Below are 22,018 nucleotides of genomic sequence, written 5' to 3' on the forward strand. Positions count from 1 at the left end.
GCTCTGGCTTGGCTGAGATCCCAGCCGTTAATGTGCGTCGGTTTCAGTCGGTGAAGTTAAACGATCAGAACGAGCCCAATGGGAGGTTCGCACCCAAGATGTCTGTAGATGGGAATGTTTCACTGCCCTATTATTTTGGGATAAATTACACTTGAATTGGGACCCCGCCCGTTCTGCTTATTTGCCTTGGTTTGAGAGTTTCAGACCCGGGATGCACAGACACCATACTGGGAATTTTCCATTACAGTAACGCCGATATCACAGATTCTGAAGAGCCTGCGTGTTTATTATAATTTGGAAACCGATCTGCTCGTTGCTTCTTTGTTTTAAACAAAATCAGACAATCGATGTGATCACACTGTATTGTGTTGGTTTAAAAGCATTTTTTACAAGTAGATGAGCTCAATGTTGGGTCCAATACCAGTATTTATGCCTATGCATCCCATTCTTAGACACTGATGGGTTCGGTCTTCCAGAGTTGGAGGACCCGGGGACCTGGGTTTCACAGACTTGGTAGACTAAGATGGCCGCCTGCAGTGGCCCACTCAGCGTTGTGCATCGTGGCGCTGGCTTTTAATGTCAACATGGTTTACGGCTGAATGCACATAAAGGCTCTGGGTACCGTCACAAGCGGGCGGATACATTCCAGGTTCAGCCCCATCGACTGCTGTGGTCCTTCCCCACGTGCGGCTGTTGCAGGATGCTGTAGGGCCCGTAGAGGAAGCCCGACGAGGAGGGCACCAGACCCCCGAGCTGGCGGATGGACTTGCACATGGGGCAGGGGTAGTCAGAGAGGCCCTCGATGTCTTCGAAGGCCAGGTTGACGATCTGGTCGGTGCAGGGGTCGCAGTAGAGGTGGCCGCAGGACAGGCGCTTCAGGCGGGCCTCGTAGGAGATGCAGCACTGGCAGTGGGGCAGGTCGGGGCCCAGGGACAGGGACCCGGTGAGGGAGCTGCTCTCCAGGCTGCCGGCCTGGCTGGAGCTCAGCTTGGTGGGAGACCTGGGTGTGTGGGAGGTAATCATTATGTTGTGACGGGTTAGGACGTCAATCTACTGTCTCTGCAAAGCAACGTGTTGGATCCATTTTCTAGGCCAGTCATTTTTTAAAGGGGACGGGAGACACAGACAAGAGAGCACTAGGATGGTGGTGTATACTGAAAAATATGAACATTTACAAGGTGTAGTCCTATTTTAGTTCAAATACGAAATACTATTGTGCATGTTTTGATGATGAAAGCAGGTTATGGAGAAGTTTGCTTTAACCATTGTTTCATGACTTGCAATGCTGGCATTCGAGGAATTCTCTTAATTTCAGATGGAAGGACTAAGTCAACCAAATGCACAAAAGTGCTTAAATTCAATTTATGTTGCACATATCCTTGGAGTATTTCAAATGAGCAAGAAAAACAAAATCGACATTGCATTCGTATAAATCCACCAAACTGCAGACACACATGATGTTGGATTCTCTCCCGGTGTCCATTCTGGGTGATTTTCACATTTCCCGTTTTGAAAAGGTCGTGTCAGAAATCAAATGTCACAGCAAACAACGACTGAGAAAAACCTGTTGACGGGCAACTGGAGTGGACCAAGGTGTGGGGGGAAAAAAAAAATCCACCATTGCACTTATTTAAACACAAATCAAAAACCGACCGGTCATAAAATGCATCATTGACATTTATTTTCTTCATAAAAACCTTCAGTTATCGGCGGATTTTTAAATGATCAGCATAATAGGTTTTAATACAGTGTTTCATTAATATACCTCTACATTATATATTTTTATAGATATTTAATTTGTCTATGTTTATGTATTATTATTATAATTATCATTATTATTATTACTACACTCACCTGGAAGATGCGGAGTCTTTAAAACAGTCGAAGCTGAGAGCTGCGAGGATCCTCCACAGCAGATCCATGCTGCAGGATTCTAAACACCGGTACCTGCTGCCGTCGGAGCCTCCGCCTCACGTCAGGGGGACGGTGCCCGCTGCGCAGCGTCTCGACGGGCGGCCGGGCCGCACTGAACGCGCCGTCCGAGGGGCAGTAAACAAAGCCCGAGCGCTCATCCCTCGACGGAGGGAGACGCGCGCTGTGAATGGAAAAATCACTGCACCTGCACCGCCCAGCGCGCATGGGGGGGGGGGGGCTACCGTTTTATTTTTCTATTGTTATTGTTATTATTATTATGATGATGATGATTATTATTATTATTATTATTATTCAAAATTATTCATTAAAATCCGAAGATCCGTGCGCAGCAATAAACGCAGGATTATGTGATCACAATAGTAAGTGAATAAAAAATAAAAAATAAATAAATGCACAAATAAAGAAAAAAAACGGAATAAACAATAATCAATAGAAATGCATAAGAGGAAAGCGATGGATTACTTTGAGGGCTTTTTTTTTTTTTAGATATTGATTTGTAGTATTTAAAAAAAAAAAAAAAAAAAATCGATCGCTTTCCTGATTATTTATCAATAGGAACCGGCCGTAGACCCCGCCCCCTAGCTTCGTCCTCATTGGCTTCCCGCCCGCCCGCGGACCAATCGGGTGGGGGTTCACAACGCCGATAAAGGTGAGTAGAAGCAGCCGCGTGCGGAGGTGGCAGCGAACGTTGTTCCACCTTCACGCGTTGACGGGCGACGTCTCGGATGAAAACGCGGATCATCGAGACGCTTTCGTTCCGTTTGCTTCCATTTGATTTCACTTTATTGACTCTTTGTTTTGTTACCATTTAATTCTTCGCCGTTTACACCCAGTGAACACGGTGTGGCGCCACGAACCACAGCGTTGGCGTGGAGCCGGCAAACGGCAAGAAAAGAGAAGAGTGTAATGCCGGCTTGTTCTGACCCCCCCACCCCAGCCCCGTGTCTAAAGGTACCTTCCTCGACGGCGTTCCGGACGCTTAAATCGCCAATGAATAGTCATTGTTGAATGTCGAAGTACATTGGCGTCGGCTGCCATGTTCAGAACCTTCTGGACGCGATGCCAAATGCGTTCGCTGGTCTTCCACTGGAGAAAAACAAAACCAAGCAACCAAACAAAACACGGCGGCCGTTAGGATGCGCGTCTCTGTACTATGTCCAAGTTGTATTTAAATGTTTTGGTATGAATTTCTCTGTGATTTGCCAGATGTACAATTTTATCTGTACTGGCTTGTCATGATAATTATAAATAAATGGCATTATCATTATCAACCGGGGATGTGAGGTTTGACGGTTGCCGTCGGTTGCCCGCGACTCCAGCCGCCATTTTTGAAGGATCACTTCCATTCAGTTGCATAGAGAAATTGCTCAAATATACGAGATGTACACAAATGGAGAATTCAAGGGAGAAAGGGAAGGTTCTGGGTTTAACACAAGATGGTTGCAAGATTTTCCGCGGCCGTTTTTCACAAACAAGACTTCCAAGCCGTCTTTTAACTCAAAAATGCCGGCCAACATTCACGGTCAATGTGAGAGAGCCCTCCGCATATGGCGGCCGGCCCCAGCAATGTGACGTCAGCTTCACGTTCCATATTCCTAATCAATAAATACTATTTATTATGTCTCATTGTAAATCAGTTTATAAATGACATGAGCGCTAATCTGCTCCGGACACTGAGTATGACAAGCACGCTTACTTGTCACGCTTTAAGTGCGTTTAAGAGTGAATACTTTTACTCAGGTGGAAGTGTCAATGTGATGCTTTCACCTTTACGGGAGTCATTTTGTGTTAGGGTGTGGCTATTAAAATATCAGAGTACTTCCTCCGCCGCTGCACACCACACCACACACAGCCGCTGCCTTAATTTACGGGGCAAATTGCTTCCAAAGCACATTTCTCTCGGGGTGGGGGGGCCGTGCCGTTGTTCCGACGGTCCGTTATTCCGAAAACCCCAACAGTCCGAAATAATGTCCCATTGGACATGGAAGACATTAACCCTGACCCTAACCATCTCCCAGCTTTACCTTAACGTAACCATCTCTAACCTCGTACCTAAAGGTAATCATCTCAAAACTTGTGCCTAAACGTAACCATCTCTAACCTTATACCTGAACATAACCATCTCTAACCTCGTACCTAAACGTAACCATCTCTAACCTCGTACCTAAACGTAACCATCTTTAACGTCGTACCTAAACGTAACCATCTTTAACGTCGTACCTAAACGTAACCATCTCTAACCTCGTACCTAAACGTAACCATCTCTAACGTCGTACCTAAACGTAACCATCTCTAACGTCGTACCTAAACGTAACCATCTTTAACGTCGTACCTAAACGTAACCATCTCTAACCTCATACCTAAACGTAACCATCTCTAACCTCGTACCTAAACGTAACCATCTCTAACGTCGTACCTAAACGTAACCATCTCTAACCTCGTACCTACACGTAACCATCTCTAACCCGACATTTTTCGGACTGTTGGGGTTTGGGAATAATGAGCCGTCGGAACAATGGGCGGCCCCCGGGGATGGATGGGGAACCGGCCCGTTGTGTCTTGGGCGTCTCACACAAGGCGGCGCATCGGTGGCGGATCCAGAACCAAGTTGTGCAGCCGTGTGGTGGAGTTGATGTTGTGCTGTGTCAGTTCTCTAACAGCTTTACTCTGGGGAGGGGTGTCTAGATGTGTTGCTCCTCCTCTCTCTCTCTCTAACCAGCCTCTTTCTTTTTAGGTGCCGCCTCTATTTATAGGTCAGTGGGGTGCCACAGCCATCTGTGCAAAGATTTCCTCGGGGAGATTCAACACAACTCTCCTTGGCCGACTCACAAAACACATTATGCATATTTGTAGGCCAACACTGGGGTGAGCGTCTTGCCGACGCTTCGTCTCGTGCGTGGCACCGTCGTCCCCTTCGCTCTGTCTCTGGTAGAACCGACCATAAAAGCAGCCGGCGTTCAGGTTATGATGAAGGTTGGGCCCCGACCCCATTTGCCTGTTGGCGGTGGCGAGGGGGAGCGATCGGAACGTGTGAACGCCGAATCCTGACACGGATCTCTCATGTCGATGCTCATTACGTACCCAGAGAGCATCTGTCGGTTCCCATCTCGGGCCAATCAGATCCCTCCGTCACACAAACAGGACACAGAATGACTGGGAGACGAGTGCACATGATGTTCTTCACTGTTGTATGTGGTGGGGATACACCGACACTAATATTTGTATTGGATATCAATACCAGGCCATAGGGGTTTTGGTATCAGAGAATAGACCCGATCTGATACAAAGACTGTACCTGTCTCCCCCATGAGCATCTTTTTCTCCCTTTCCTGTCTCACAAACTTTCATTCCAAAAGCATGTTAGATGTCATTAACGGAGAAAATGGATTTTATGTAAGTCAGTTTGCTCTAATAAACCCAAACTTAGCCCCAAACTTACTAAGCCTACTGTACACTGCTCAGTAAAAGTCATGTCTTACGTCGGTACTTGATATCGAGAACGTGGTATTGGCAAAAAAAGGTGGCATTTGTGTGGTAGTACCTTGGTAGAACCTTTCTTCAAGGGTACACAGACAACACCTTACCATGCTCAGTTAGCCCAATAGTGTTTGGCCGTTCTGTTTTTTGGAGTACTGCCTACTATTCCACACAAACACAACAACACTTGCGATTGTTTTGACCTGCGTGTCGGTGTGGGGAGAACTGTGATTCTGTAAATTGTCCCCCTTTGAAAAACACTTTCTACCTCAGCCGTGCGCTGGCTGCAGGTATCACGGTGTTAGGGTCACTGCAGTGCCCCAAACGGACTTCCCCCATTCAGGGCTCTTTAATAGATTAGTCTGTACAATCGAGAACTTGTCTACTTGTGTTTTCTAATAATACATCGACTGTAGCTCTACACACAGTTGTATTAAAAACCAATTCAAGAAAATAAAAGCGAGCCATGAATTAAAAAGTTTCCATTTACACACTACAAAGTGCCCTTTCCAGATTGAAAAATGAAGGTCTCATATGGACCGCATTCTCACCACGACCACACTTGCGTCACCATTATGAAACAGTGTTTTTGTAGGAAGGGCTTTTTTCATGTTTATTGTGCACTGCCCTCTACAGATGCCGGCATTTACCTACAACCATAATTTCGGCAGAGCATAATTTCAGAACTGGCTTTCAAAATCACCGTTCCCGAGGCAGCCCTTAATCTCATTCTCCTATCCCTCTGAGGTGAAGACGGATGGACGCCGTATTTGAACCGCCTATCCTCCGTATCCTGAACTGCTCCGGGCCCAGACTATTTGCAGGGGGACGGTGGAACCCTGTGGCTGGGTGATAGCAGCCCCGTGGAGGCTGCTGGTCAACAGCTCCCTCAGCCGGACAATAGCAGTTGAGAGCCTGGCGCTGGTACAGAATGGCCTCATTCACTTGTCCTCGGTGGTGATCGGGGAGGTGGCAGTTGGCACGGTGATGGATGTTTGACCCGATCCAATGTCTCGGTTCACATCTCTGTCTATGGTTGTATTATGCTTATTCCTTTAAAGTTAATTAATTTTTAATTTTTAATTAAATATAATTTTAAATAAAAAATATTTTAATGGGGGGGGGCGGGGGGTCGCATTTCTATAAATTTTAAGCAATTGTTTAACGTGAGTAAATAATCATACATGTCCCATGAGGCATCCAATAGGCACAAATAAAAATGATATCTAGAATAGAAATTGTTGTCCCTCTCTAACCATGCCACGGGGATATCAGGATTTCTTCTTTTGTACGTGCACAATTACAGAAACGAGCCCAAGCACGTGTTGGGGAGAGGCATCTCTTGCACAGTTCATTGCACCAACCATTGAACCATTTGGTGCATGTGGTGAAAATGACAGAAGAATCCACTGGACACGGCGATACGGTTTAATGGGAATGAGCGCGCGTTTCATCATCACGTGAGCATTACCGCATATAAAAAATATAATAATAATCATAATAATAAAACTAGTCCTGTTAAATGCAATTCAAAGATGAACTGCGCTTTTTTTTTTTTGCTGTCACGCAAAGGAGCAACCCCGCCCCTCTTGAAAGGGAATGGTGGAGGCTGGGAGTGTGTGGTGGTGGTGGGGGGGGGGGTTCCAAGGAAGATGCTGTGTGCGTGCGTGCGTGTGTGTGTGTGTGTGGGGGGGTCTTACCACGTCAGTGCAGATAGATCACACACACACACACACACACTCGGCGCTGCACACTTTACTCTGCGCTGGACCAATTGGCAGTCAAAGCGGATTCTGCGTCGCCTTTCATTTGCCTTTTTACGCATCTCCTAAAAATAAAAATAAAAGCTTGACGTTCGGTCCCCAACCCGCGCGTCCTCTGCAGCTTTGCGTCAGAAGGTAAGACAGAAAAGGGAAAAGGCTGGTGGATTCACATCCCAAACTACCTCGGTTTTCCCTTCTGCAGACATAGATGGATACCTGCGATTATGAGTAAACACAGTACACTCATGGTATTTATTATTATTATTATTATTATTATTATTATTGTTATTATTTATTATAACGACTGTGCAGGTGTATTTTGCAACAGCGCACCAACCCACGGGATAAATCAAGCTTATTTACTGCAATAAACGAGGTAGATGTAATTGATGTGGGGTTTCAACATTGACTGTGATATAAATGGCTTCGCATGGGGGAATATGTGCAGTTTACCTCCTACTGGTCCTGATGGAGACCGATCCTTCATCAGTACCAGATTGGCACCTTATCGCGCATATGTGTTTCCCCCCCATGGGGATCTTTCTAAAACTATTTGCACCATCCTAACACCCGCTCTATTCCTTTTCATTTTTTTTTTGCCTCTTTTAATTTCTCCAAACGTCTCATTTCGATCTAATTGGCGTCGTTGTGGCGCGGATACGTCTTTGCGCCGCTGTCCCGTGGCTGTCGTCCAACCAGACGCTCGTTTTGTAAATCCTTAAACAACACTTTGCAACATCCCGGAACGAGATCCGGTCGATTGGACATCGAAACGGGCAAGCGGTGCCGGGGCGGGCGGGGGCGTCGGGAGACCGACGGGATGTCCTGTGCGCACCGTGCGTCAAAATGACCTTGTGGAACCGGAGGACGAGGCTCCCCGACCCGGCCGCTCACGCTTCCTCGCATGTCGTCGTTTCCTTTTTGGCGGATCTTCGCTGTCCGCTGCTTTATTCTCCGAGTCCTTTGAACGCGCTGCGCTTGTGCTGCTCCGTCACTATCAATGTAAGGCTGTGTCCATTTGCCCTCCCTTCTCTGCGCCTTTCCCGCTGTACCTGGCGTTTCACTGAAATCCAATGCTGCTCTTATGCCGTCGCCTTGAAGCTGTTTGGATTGTCATGATTTCCGAAACGCTTGGTTAGGTTGCTTGCATATTGGCCTAAATTAACTCAACATAATACACAAAGCTGTATGACTACACCACTGGGTATCTTGCTTTGATTGGATCATCTGCTATCTTTGCAAACTCAGGCTATAAAAACCTGTCACATCTGTAGGTTTCAACGAGTAATTACTGAGTATGCTGATACTGAACAAATTCAATATCGTCTCTTGTCCTTACGAGTGTAGCAGGGTTTTTCTGATTTAGTGATGGTTCACCAGTTACCCGATTCTGCAGTGCTTTTCCGAATGTGGCCTAAATATTAACGTATGAAGCTCTTCACAGGTCCACACATAAAATGTTTACATGTTTACAGTCATGCAACTGTGAAGCAGTTTGGAGGAAAATTTCCAAGTGAGGTTTTGATCTCTGAGATGTTTTGTATAAAGCGTGGTTACCTCAACAGGAATCCAAAATGGATTTGAACCCATTTTGATGCTCTTCTAACAATCATAGTACTGTGTAACGCAATGCACTGCAACAACCTCAAGTTGTGTGTCACTGTGTCATTTAATAGAGCATATATCACCAAACCTTTCCATTGAAACCATTTTGGCGTTCAGGGAGTGCCTCCCCCAAATCTGTGATTATGATTGGCATTATCATAACTGGCCGGTTGTGTATTCAGCCTCTAGGGCACGCAGGACATTCAGCCTGGTGCTTTTTCTAACGAGGAACACTGCAACAGGGCTTTGGACAGAAGTCTGTTTCATACAGTATAGCTGCTTTCACACATGCACTGCCACCCTGAAATTATACCCTGACATTACCCAGAGGAGCTGTATGTGTGAATGCAAATGTCCGAATCAGTTGGACCGAACATTAACTGGACGTTACCCAGCAGAGCACCCTGGTATAATGTCTGCGTGACTTCCGATCGAGTGGTATGTGTGACCACAGCAGATGTTTGTCCGGAGCATTCGCAGCGGGCGAGTGGGCGTGTCGCGTGCTGATGTCTCTATCGCGACTGGTGACATCATCAACGTGCTTACCTGCCGAGAGTGAAGAAGGGTCATTTACCTTGGTGTGTATCTTCGTGCACGGCACGTAGCCGCTTCGTATTCCTTTCTGCTTTCCTTTATATTTTTTTCCACTCTGTCGTTAATATTTGGGATACGTCCAAATACATGGAGTATCAACGCAAAAGGCCCCACCCCCCGTCTAAACCGGACTATTTCCAGTAGGTGTGAATGAACAAATCTCCAGTTGTGAGCCACACGTGTGAAAGGGTGACTCCTGACAATGTCCGGACCTGATTATCCCGACATGGTCCGGAGTTCATGTGCGAAAGCGATGTAAGTTAACAAATATGGTACATAACACTCAGGCAAATGCTTTCTGAATAAACTGGGGAGATTTATGAAGTGAAAAAAAGAAACAATGAACAAGTTGCCAGGTCACAGGCCCTGTCCGGTATTGTTTTCATTACTGAGCTATTTAAGAATTTTCTATTACACTCCCTGCCGCAAGACATCCATTCCACATTCGCCACCATACATTGTTGACTGTTTTAGCACCAAAAGTAAAAAAAAATTCAATATCTAGTTAAAACAATGCTTGGTACAAAACGACACGATGGGTGCGTCCACTTATTGTGAGATAAAACCATTTCTGTAATTTCTTTCTGGCTATTTGCGCTCAAGTGATATTGACGTCAAGTGTATTGAGTCGCCTATCTGATCTGAGAGATCCTCCGCCTCAAACCCTTGGTTGGAGTGGTCGCTAGGCTTGGTTTCGCTCTCCACTTTTGATGCCAGCTAGTTGTTGTTCAGATTCTGATTTTTGTACGACTGGTTGCCATGGCGTCGTTAAATTCTCGTGTCCTATTATCACCCTGTCCTCCCCCGGGGATCAATGAAGTGTTATCTTATCACTTATCCGCAGTCCCATATTCCACTCCAAGACATATTGAAGTGCAAAGCGGGAAGGGAAATTTACTGTTTATTCGGTGATTCACAAATATAGACATCCACCAGTTGGACTTCCAGTTAAGAAATTTAAAAAAATTTAAAAACATGGAATTTTTTCCACAGTATACCATAAGAGTTCTGGCCCAAAGAATCAAGTTGATCATTCTCGTGTCAATATTTCCGCCGTTCAATATTGACCAACAAAAGACAGAAAATAATCGGAAAAACATCAGTGAGAAGGGAGTATGGTACAGTTTGTATCTATGTGGAGTTATCCTACTTCCTCTGCAATGAAGGCGGCGAAACGTCACAACCAGCGCGACGTCGCAGCCTGAGTCAACACGGCTATTATGTTCGGTTTAGTAACTATTGTGCATAACCTCCGGGTGCGCGGCAAAGGCATTTTCACTGCATATATGTATGAAAGTATGTTTATGTATGTGACGAACAAACCTCTTGAATCTTGAATCACGCCTGTGTCGATATATACCGGAGACCGTTAACACAGCTGGAAATGAGGAGCGAGGCCTTTGCCAGAGGGCAGGAGGAGACGAGGGAGCTGCCCTGCGAGGTGCTCTCGCTTTGCCGCCTGCTACCTCCGCTGATTAGGCCGCGCTCCGCTCCGTCTGCCGAGATTAGCCCCGTCACGTGTCACGACTCGCCCCCTCCGCGGCCCAGAGCAACAGGGCTCTCCGTGTTAGCATAACGCCCAAAACAGCCTGTGAGGCAGCGCTGACCTCGAGGTTCCCCGCTCCAAAAAAAAAACACCTTTCGCTGCGTGTTCCTGATCAGCGATGAGCGGGGGGCTGTAAAAAAACAAACCAATTTTTGTTTTCGACAAAAATCTAATTTCGGAGACGACATGCTGTATCTCAGCGTTGCGGATAAGATTTCCCGCGCAGCAGAGTGATAATCAAGCGCCCCTTGCCTTTTGCTCTCAAAGAGGGGAGTCGAGGCGGCGTTTAATGTCAAGCACATAACCATCCGTCAGCGGGCTGACAGGGCATTTACTTTCAATGTGCCTGAAGAGGCGTCTACCTCCGAAAGCACTCGACTGGACGTGCCGGAATCAACTGAATGCCTCCGCGTCGCGCTGGTGGACCGCGAGAGAAAACGCACCGTGGCTTCGACAGCCCAACAAATATCCCAGATACGCAAGGATTTGTTTGTCCAGGCCGCAGAGCACTGATTGGGCCTCTGCCGCCACGCAGCCGCCGAGTGCGCGTGGCGAGCGGGAGGCCCTGCGCCGCCGCGTGAGCCGCTTTGATGATCCCTGCGGCGCATTCTTGCGTCTCGTGCGCAGCGTGCGCCCTACCTGACGCCCAAGTCCCTACGTGTTACGTCTCAGCGCTTCCAATTAAAGGTGTCTTTTCGAAAGCTGTCCGGAGATTCTCTTCCGCGCTGGACAGGTCACCTCCACCTCCACGTTTGCAAGTGTAGTCGGTCGATCTCGATAAGGAGGAGCCGTTTTCAGGTCGAGTCAGCAAAACTGTCACGAATGTGATAATTGTCTTTTTTTTTCGTTTGACAGACATGTCTTCTAAAAACGTACTCTTTAAATGTTATATATTTGAGAGAAGAATCTAGCAACAAAGAGATTGTCAGTTGACTTGGCTGTATTCTGGATCAGAAACGTAAGGGATCTTCTCTTAATGTCTTTGAGGCTACATACATGGTCGTTAATGAGACTCAAAAATGTGACGCCGTTCCACCTTCAGCTGCGGTTCCGGGTTGTTTCAGTCCCAGTCACGTGTGCAGGGAGCATCGGAGCCAAGATGGATGCAGGGAGCGACATCGCTGTGTTTGACATGGTGTCCCTCGCCGGCCGTGCCACCACCGCCACAGTGCACACGGAGAGCGCACACGCTGAGGGAACAGTGACGCGAGCGGTGCAGGGCTGCAGCTTCCCCCCCGGGGGGTCTTCTGTATCCATGGCCCCAGTGTCTGGGTGGGGTGGAGCTTTGACCTAGCCGGGCTACCAGCCAATCGTCTGCCCCGCCTCGCTATCCGGCTGGCGGCTTGCTGTGTCCATACCCAGCAGGAGCACGGTGCAGCCAAATTTAAAAAACTGCCTTTTTTCCTGTGGGAGCGTCCGCAGTTAACGCACTACGGCTGCGGCGGAGCCCTGTGAATAGATGTGTCGCCGCCTTGGCACCGCGGCATATCAGTGCCGGGGGGGGGCCGCTTGGCCTCCGTCCTTGTGACCAGACGACCGGGCGTGAATAATTGATGGTTCCTTCAAACACCGGGCCGGCCCGGGGAGGGATCGAGATGGAGAAGATCCAAACTAGCAGAGTGGAGCGTTTGTTAAGACGTCGGATTTACTTCAAGCCACATCTGACTTTATTCCGTTTTCGTTTTTTATTCTATTCCGCTCTGACAAGCACAGGATCCTCAGGCCGAGGCTGATGGATGATGCAAAAACATCAGTGCGCGTGCAGATATAAATGTGTGTGCGCGTGCGTGCCTGCACGCGCACGCGTGTGTGTGTGTTCCTGGGCATGAGTGTGCCTGTATGGATGTCTCCATGGAAGTCCTCGACCTCTCTATCTACCTCCCCACCTCATTACCTCGAAATAATTCTCATGGTCCTGCCCTCCCCCGCCCACCAGAAGTGGCTTCGGTTTAAAAGGCACCTCCGTCACTCGTGCACCAACGGACAACTCACGCAGGTGACAACATGGGCTTCTCAGACGGTGATTTAGAGTTTGAACTGTACTCCTCCTTTATTTGAGCCTTTTGTCCCACACACACAAATCACATTCGTACAATATGTGCTTATGAATCTGAGTCTGGTGTTATAGAATTTGGTGGAGGCTTATCACGTCGAACAGTGTGGTCGCGTCAAGTGTTACTTCAGTCTCAAATCTCAAATCTAGACTTGAACCTTTTAAAATCTGATATTGTGAGAAATTCATATCTTGTTATCATTTATTTAGATGACATCTGTGTGACACTTTATGACAATGTATGTCTTATATCGATTTTTTTTTTTAAATTCATGTCAATATGCAGACATTTAGCAAAAAGCAGTTAATAATGATAATAATATAGCTGCAGGCAGAGATGCGCGTGGTCCAGGTTAGTCAGTGTGACATGTGTGACGTGTGTGGAAAAAGCATGACAACTAGTACAGGATAAGTGCTCTATTGAACAGTTGAACAAAACAGTTGAACAAAAGGAAAAACTATAGCCATCTGTTCAAACATTGTCTGACATGTAATTTTTGTTTTTGGTACACAAACAAGGCCATCTTCAGAAAGGTAAATAAACGTATTCCCCGGCATCATCTGGTGCAGCTGCTTTTGCTGCTTCATCCAGGTCAATGTTGATAATATTTGTGGCCGTACAGGACTCAGTATGGGTGACTGGGGAGCAGCCACCCTTCACAAGGTTGCTTCTCTATGGCCACGATGTCTTGCAGTAAATCTGCGAGCATTTACTCCTGCATTTACTCCTGCAAGTACTCCTGCATGTACTCCTGCAAGTACTCCTGCATGTACTACTGCATGTACTCCTGCTTGTACTCCTGCAAGTACTCCTGCATGAACTCCTGCATGTTCTCTTGCAATTCTCCTGCTTTACTCCTGCATGTACTCCTGCAAGTACTCCTGCATGTAGTCCTGCGTGTACTCCTGCATGTACTCCTGCATGTTCTCTTGCAAGTACTCCTAATTTACTCCTGCATGTACTCCTGCATGTACTCCTGCAAGTTCAAGTTTAAGTTCAAGTTCGAGAGATTATTTGTCACATACATACACATACGGTCGTACATAGTACTCTTGCATGTAGTCCTGCTTTACTCCTGCATGTACTCCTGCAAGTACTCCTATATGTACTCCTGCATGTTCTCTTGCAAGTAGTCCTGCTTTACTCCTGCATGTATTCCTACATGTACTCTTGCAAGTACTCCTGCATGTACTCCTGCATGTACTCCTGCAAGTACTTGTGCAGTACAGACATTGGCATCGTTACTGCAACATTTAGCACTCCATCATCTTTACGTTTTGTTGAGTAGGAAGATTAACCAAAACAATTTGGTTCCCGCCCTTCAGGCTGGACCCCTTATTATAATAATAATAATAATAATAATAATAATATTTTATATTGACTTAATTAAAGCTTTTAGACCAATTATCAACACGTTTCAAAACACATTTTACAGTTGTTGACAGTTTGAACTACCGACCGTGTGTGCTTCAGTCACCTGTTAGATTGTGAACGTGAACATACGTATGGATCTAAGGATTAGCCTGGCTGTGGACAGAGTGGAACAGGGTGGTGCAGTATGGGTGAAGGTGTGAACTCTTCAAACAGAGCAGCCACCTGCGCCAGCATTCAGGGGCTGAGCCTACCCAGCATGCATTTCTCCTGTTGCTTGGCAACACTTGACAACAGGGCAGAGACAAACCCTAGATAGATAGATGGATGGATGGATGGATTTCAAATAGCCAGTTCAAAGTGAAATCACTGTACAGTATACACTTTCATATTGCAACTAGGATATACTGTACATGCATCAAATAATAAACTCGATATGTTTTTCCTAATGTAACATTAATTAAAGTGGACCTTTTATGCTCCTTTTCACCAAGTTAATCAATGGTCTCTGAGGTCCCTCAACATGACACAAATACATTTATGGTTTTGTTTGGAGAAACTTGGAGCGGATTGCATGCTGCAGCCGACAGTACAGTCAGCCTAGCGTGCGCGCACACACACACACACACACACACACACACACACACACGCACACACACAAACACACACACACACAGAAAGAAACACACAAGCAAATACTTACTTTCCCTCGTCTGCAGTTTTGTCACAGACAGTTTGTGTTAATTCCCCTTTCTTGTAAAAGATTTGTGCTGGTCTTTGCAGCCAACAGGGCAGTTCCCATGATTAACTCTTAGCTCCGATGCAAGCGGGTGGGGTCGCGCTCCAGCTGGGGGTGGAGTTATGGTTCTAATTCTACCGAGGCGACGTATATTAGGGCAGCAAAGCTGAATGGCTCGTTTCACCACGTTTTGTTTTTTTCCTGAAACAGACAGCTCACAAAAAGCTGCCCGGGTGGTGTTACTTCACAGTGTGTGCGTGTTAGTCGTCCATCGGAAACCCAAATGCATGTGCACAAGCAGTGAAAAAGGGGGAGTTTTGCGTGGGTCCCCTTTCAGTTCGTTTGAATTAACAGTTAATTAGATAGCACCTAAATTCTGGAGTTCTTCCTGATCTGATATCCTTTTCCAATGTTCGTTTGATCGCCATGTCGTCTTCATGCGTGTTGCGCTGATCCGGGAGACAAATCCCGGAGGAGCAAGTTCACTGTGCGCGCCGCGCCGAGGTCGTAAAAGGACGTCGAGGAAATACTTTCAGTGTTGGATTCCAACAGCAGCCATCTGCAAGGCTCACGACGACACAACTGTGACCCTAATAATAGCTGCTCCTTCACACATAAGCGGCTGTGCGTAAACCGGTCTCCACGCACGCACACGCGCGCACACACACACACGGACACAGAGATTACGGATACTGAGTTAATGGTTATTTACTGACTTTAAATAAAAACATGTCAAACATACAACATCCAAATAGAAATTAAAAACTGCTACTTTGAATTTTAAATATATGTATTTCAAATACATGTATCATAGACGCTGAGGGTTGTTAAATGTCTGTGGAGCATCAGTTTTGTCTTTGTGTCTCTGTGTGTGTGAGGAAGAGTCACAGACAGTGTGTGTTTATTAAACACGCCAGTATGTATGTATTTGTGTGCGTGCGTGTGTGTGTGTGTGTGTGTGTGTGTGTGTGTGTGTGTGTGTGTGTGTGTGTGTGTGTGCGTCTGGCTTGCCACTGGAGTGACTCACCCCGGCTGCCAAAGCAATGTCGCTAATTAGATTCAGCTTTAAATGAATGTGCTTACCCATCTTTGATCTCTCGTATCACTCCAACAGACTGTTTAGTGCACGTCACCCTACACCTGCGCTCTGGGCGGCTGGTGTGCTGTGTATGTTGTACCTGATGTGAGAAACTCACATGGGGAATTCATTAAACACTGATTATTCTTGTTAGATTGGTAAGGAAGCACTTTTTAGGTTGGTGGTTTTCAAGATTCAAGATTCAAAGGGTTTATTTGTCACATACATATACATACAGTACCTTCATACATATATGCAGTGAAATGTCTTTGCACCTCACCCGGAGGTTATGCACAATAAGTTCGAAACCAAACATAATAGCTACCCCAATTCCTACCTAGCCAACTAACTGAAACAAACTGATTCCTAAAACGTAATACAGTAAGTGAATAGAATAATATAAATGAAATTAAATAAAAATAAAATAAGACTCAAAAAATATGATAATATAATAATTCAAATATGACAATTTACTCAACCGTGTTTCATAATGTTCAAATACACCTTTGGCAGTATGACAACACGGTAAGTACATACAAGATGTGAAAGACTGATGTAAAAGACTGGAAGTCCATCACGTGCAGGGTTTTTTTTTTATACTGAGATCTCTTTAAACCCTCAAATGTCAGAGCTACAGTACGTCATGACCCCTCGATGCCTCACTGGTCGACTGCCTCAGTCCTCTGCATCGTTTCCAATCACATTCTCAAGCTATAAGTACATATAGATGCAGTGGCTGTAATCGCACCTTTAAAACCCACTGCACCAAAATCCCAGAAACACCCGCTAACATCCCGCATTTGCCACCAGTGGGAAAAGGAAAAACCCGGAACTCAGTCCCGGATAAAATGACCCGGCAATAGACCTGCCTTTAAATCCGCTCCACCTCTGACGGGATCTGATGCGAACAGGACATTCGGGTCGACGCCCTCATTTTGGCTCCTGTTACCTGCGCCATGCGACGCACGTCTAAATTCCAGACACTGGCGCATAGATAGACAGTAATTATCCGTGTTCATTCTATCATTCATTATCCCATTCAGAATCCAAAACCTGAAATTATTGGCTGTTTTCCACATGGGGAAACGAGAAATGTTGTGAGTGTGGGGATCGGACCATGGGGAGCACAGCGGAGAACCCGCAGGGCCCCGCTCCCCGCTGGGCCCCGCTCCCCGACGGGACCCGGGCCCAGCTCCCAGCCGGGCCCCGCTCCCCGCTGCCGAAGGACCGGTGCACCCGGGCTTGAAAAACCCGGGTCAACCCACTTATTTTGGTGTGTCATAGGAATTTGGATGTCCGAGTTTCCTTTCCCTTGTAAACAAGTGGTTTATTTGCATGGTTTCAGTGGTGAAGGCAGATGGTTTATTTGTTTAATATTCCTCAGGGTTGCCATGTAGGTGCTCTGTTTGAGGATGGTGCCTCGTTATCACTTGCATGTCAGTCCCATTTTTTCCTTTGTTCGCATTCACTGAGTTCAGGCTAATCCCCATAAGACTTCATTAAATATAGCCCTCGCAATCATCTGCTTTGCTGCTCTGTTTTGGTTTAATCCCATAAGAAAATTCACCAGACTTATTCAGATAACCCAGTTGGGTAAGATAAAATGGCCTTTTTCTTTTTTTACAGTAATATTAGAAGAAGAAGGCCGTAGTTGAAAGATTATTCAGTCAAGGACGGAACTGATCCACGTCCAGCGGTGGATTCATCTACGCTCATGTTTTATTAATAAGGTGTGATTTCTGGGAGTGGATGATGAGGGACAGCGGTCTGAGAGCCGTGGGAGCCGTCTATGAACTGTTTGCTGCTTTGTGGCTCTTTGGTGTGATCCATCTTTTTTTCCGGGGGACTATTACCGCTTGTCTCTTCCGCTGCCAAAACACCATCTCCTGTTAAACGGTTGTCGTATTTTCACCAAAACGAAGTCTCGCTTCCTCCCGCGGATTGCACCGCTGTCACAGAGTCGTCTTTTTCCATACGGGCCCCCCGTTTAGCAGATGGACTCTTAAATCACCGTTTTTAATAAGTGCAGTAAAGAGAGAGTTATTGTCGAATTCTCCGGGCTATCAATGCGGGCTATGAATGGCAATTATGTGGCGCCGCTGAAAGATCTCTCTTGTCAAAGACTGACGAATGTGGCTCAGGCTGCTGCAGTGACAGCTGGGAGTCACCAGCGCTCCCATGAATGGCAAACAGTGTAGTCAGCGGGGCCTCGTGGAAATACATTTTCCATGTACGGGGAAATGATACATTGACACTCTTGAGTTTTTCTCATTTAATTTTTTTTCAAGTTGCATTTTTTCATGATTTGTGTCAATTAAACATATATTTTCAGCATTACTACATATCAACATGCAACACCTGTGTTAGTATGTATTGAGAAATGTAATTATTGTATTTTCAATGTGTTGCAGAATATAACAACTGGCACCACTTTTCATAAATTGTGAAAAGTACAACCATATATATATATATATATATATATATATATATATATATATATATATATATATATATATTTAAATATATCATTCAGATATATATTGTGAATGTATTAAGTAATATATTTTAACTATATCGGAATAATAGAAAAATAGTTGATGTACAGCCATTATATTTTATAATATTTTCTTGAAGAAAAATGACTATCTATCTCTAATGAATCTATTTGCTGATATTGCAAAATATATGTGGAGTTCTTTATCCAAGTTTTTAATCTATGACATTACATTTTTCAATACATGTTCAATAGTTTTGAGTTGTCTATCAGAATATTGTGATGGTAGGAAAAGAAAATCTCTTCTTCGATGCGTGATCTGCTCTTTACAGTTATCACCCTTGTCAGTACATTTTAGAACTGTTGAATAATATCTCTCGATTGTCTTTGGAGTTTTTCGTTTATTCGTGCATGGAGAGAAGTGCAGCACATATACGGTTCTCTAAAGACATGCATGTGACGTGTTATACATTGAAGTAATACCTTGAGGAGGTGGAAGTAGAGCAGTGTTCTGCTGGCGGTCTCGGTGGCTCTGTTGGAATGTTATGTTTTGACCTCCAAAAACAAAACTATAAATTATGGAGCAAACAAACTATAGACCCAGGGTCGGGAGAAACAAGCAAGGACAATCAGAAAGAATCACATTAGTTCCGTTCTCCGGAAGAATGAAGGAGAGGGTAACTTTCAGTGTTAAGTGTACTCAGACTCAGGGTGAATACTTATTTTTTTTAAGAACATCCACAATATCCGTCCTTAAAGCCTCAGTGTGTCACTATGAATGACTTATGTGAAAGAAACAGCAGTGCACCCTACCAAAGGCTTGGCTCAGATCCAGAAGGTTGCTAAGCAACACACTGTGTTTGAGTCCCACGAGCAGGTGACCGAGCAGTTGCTACCAGGACCCCGAGACTCAGGAACGACCTTCCTGAGGAGAAAAGGCTGGCCGAGTTAGTGCCAGCTTTTAAAATCTCTTCCCTAAAACGTACGTTCGCCAGAAAGCACATCCACATTTTTATTTGAGCTGTCCTTTATTTATTTATTTTATATATGTATATATAAATTGATATATTTTTTATTTAATTTCTTGATTTACTATTTCAACTATATGCTTATTTATTTATTAAAAGTGTTCTGTAAATAAGTGTATTATTATTATTAAATTGTTATTTATTTATTTATTTAAAATCATTATTAATTAAAATAACAATAATAATAATAATAATAATAATAATAATCACAATATAGTTATTATGATTATTATGATTATTATTATTAATATTATTATTAATAAGTAAGTCAGTAAGTCTATGTTTCTTTTTAATTAAAAGAGAAATTTCAATTTCCCCAGAGGTGTTGGAATATGTGCGGCTAATAGTGTTTTGGAAGTCTGATAAAAACAGGCAGAGACAATGGGAATGTAAAAACCCTTTTGATTTTGCACATATCGTTTAGATGCAGAGGTGCATCTAATCGATATGTGCATTTGTCAAGTATGGCATGCAAAATGATATCACCCTACAAGGTCTTTAAGCCGTGCTGCAGTAGCTGGTGTTGTTATCTCAGCCTCAGGCCAGGCAAGCTCCTGCTTTGTTAGGATGCTTCTCACCCGCTAGATTGTCCCTGCATGTGTGTGTGTGTGTGTGTGTGCACCTCAGTGTGTGTCTGTGCGAGGTTTTGTACATGGCTTCCCTCTGGTGCCTCCTCTGCTCCCTAGAAGAGAACAGGATTACATAATTAAGTCTTTCATCATGGCCAAATCATAGCCAGGGTTTTCCTTCAGTGCCCCCCCTCTCCTCAACTTTAAATTTATTATCAATTTGCGCCTAATTAGCGAGGCCCAACCAGTTCGGAGAAACACTTAATATTCAAATAACCCTCTGAACTGGTATCATATTTATTTTCTGGAGATTTTAGTGTATTTAGCCAGGACTCCACTGTGATGAAGACTAAACGATGCGCATCCCAGTTCAGCTGTTAAAAATTACACTGTATTTGTTTTTTTTGGCCTTTACCCTCTGATAATTGAAAATGAGAATTGCCATTATGAGGATATCTTTGCGACAATAAATCTCATAATTTGTACTCTTTATATTCATGGGCAAGCGGATCCACTTCAGCCAAGTGTAAGTAAATGCTGAATGCTTCACAGAAAGCGATGCATGTGCCTCCAAGTGAAGTGTTTTGATATTTAGAGGTTCAGAGTCAAGATCCACCCCCTCCCACGGCTGAATCTCTGGCTGATGAAAGGGCAATCGGAAGGTAGCGGCTGTCTCCTTGCATTTAGATGAAACCGCAAGGTGGGCGTCTGCTGGTACGAAGGTTGTGACCATGGCGACAGAAGATGGCCGACCAATCTGCCGGTTCCCTCCAAGAGGGCTTGGAAGGGAAGTGAGCCGCAGTGCAAAGACAGAGATAGAGACCCTAGTCATGGATATAGCCACTGTGCTGTATCTGCTGTTATCTGCAGGGTGGGGCGGAGGGACTGTAAACAAATATAAGATAGCAGCGCTGGTGCACCATACAGCCGCAGGGTCAATGACTCTACATAAATGTCCCAGAGTCAAGTTATCTTTGAAATACGGTCGTTGCCTTTCAGATTGACTCTAATTGTATTATTAGATTTCAAAGAGGACATGCGGTAGAAAATAATTTCAGACATGGAGGGCAAACATATCTACTTATATTTGTCAATAGAAATTGCCCCATGCATGCTTTAAGGCTACAGTGGGACCTAAATCCCTCAGGAAATCATTGGCCTCCTTTCCTTTTCCTCATTTATCTTGCTTTTATTATGGAAACGCTTCGCATTCTAAATATAATTGCCTCACAAAACAAGATGGCTCCCAACAGAACTCCGTAGAACGTTGCACGTGGTGTGTAAACTACGGACCATGAAGCAGTGACGCTAGAGGCAGACAGCCTCAAACCCCCCTACAGACCTACACATTTTCATCATTTGTACACGCCCCATGGCGAGAGACTCTGTTATTGAGCCGGAAAAGCGACCACTTTTGTCGGAAACCACCATCGGTTCTCAGACTATTCGAACTTCCTTCTTCATGTTATTTCGGTCTTTCATACTGTTGCTGTGCAGGATTTACACAGCAACATGCACCGATGATTGGTTCTGTGATGTTACGCTATAGAAAGCCAATTCCAATGTTTTTTCCTCTTTTATCTCCCTTCTTTCCCATCACAGCGGAAGTAGAGTACGAGTGGTAATGGCTTTGGCTGGAAAGCATTTGCCCCAAGGCCTCACTTTGGTCCAGGCAAAGCCAGCAGAGTGCTGGACTTTACACGGACGGTATATTGTAGCTCCATGGTGACAAAGGAGGAGGGGGTATTTCGAAAACACAATCCAT

The sequence above is a fragment of the Zeus faber genome (genome assembly GCF_960531495.2).
Source record: "Zeus faber genome assembly, chromosome: 8".
Lineage (NCBI taxonomy): Eukaryota > Metazoa > Chordata > Actinopteri > Zeiformes > Zeidae > Zeus > Zeus faber.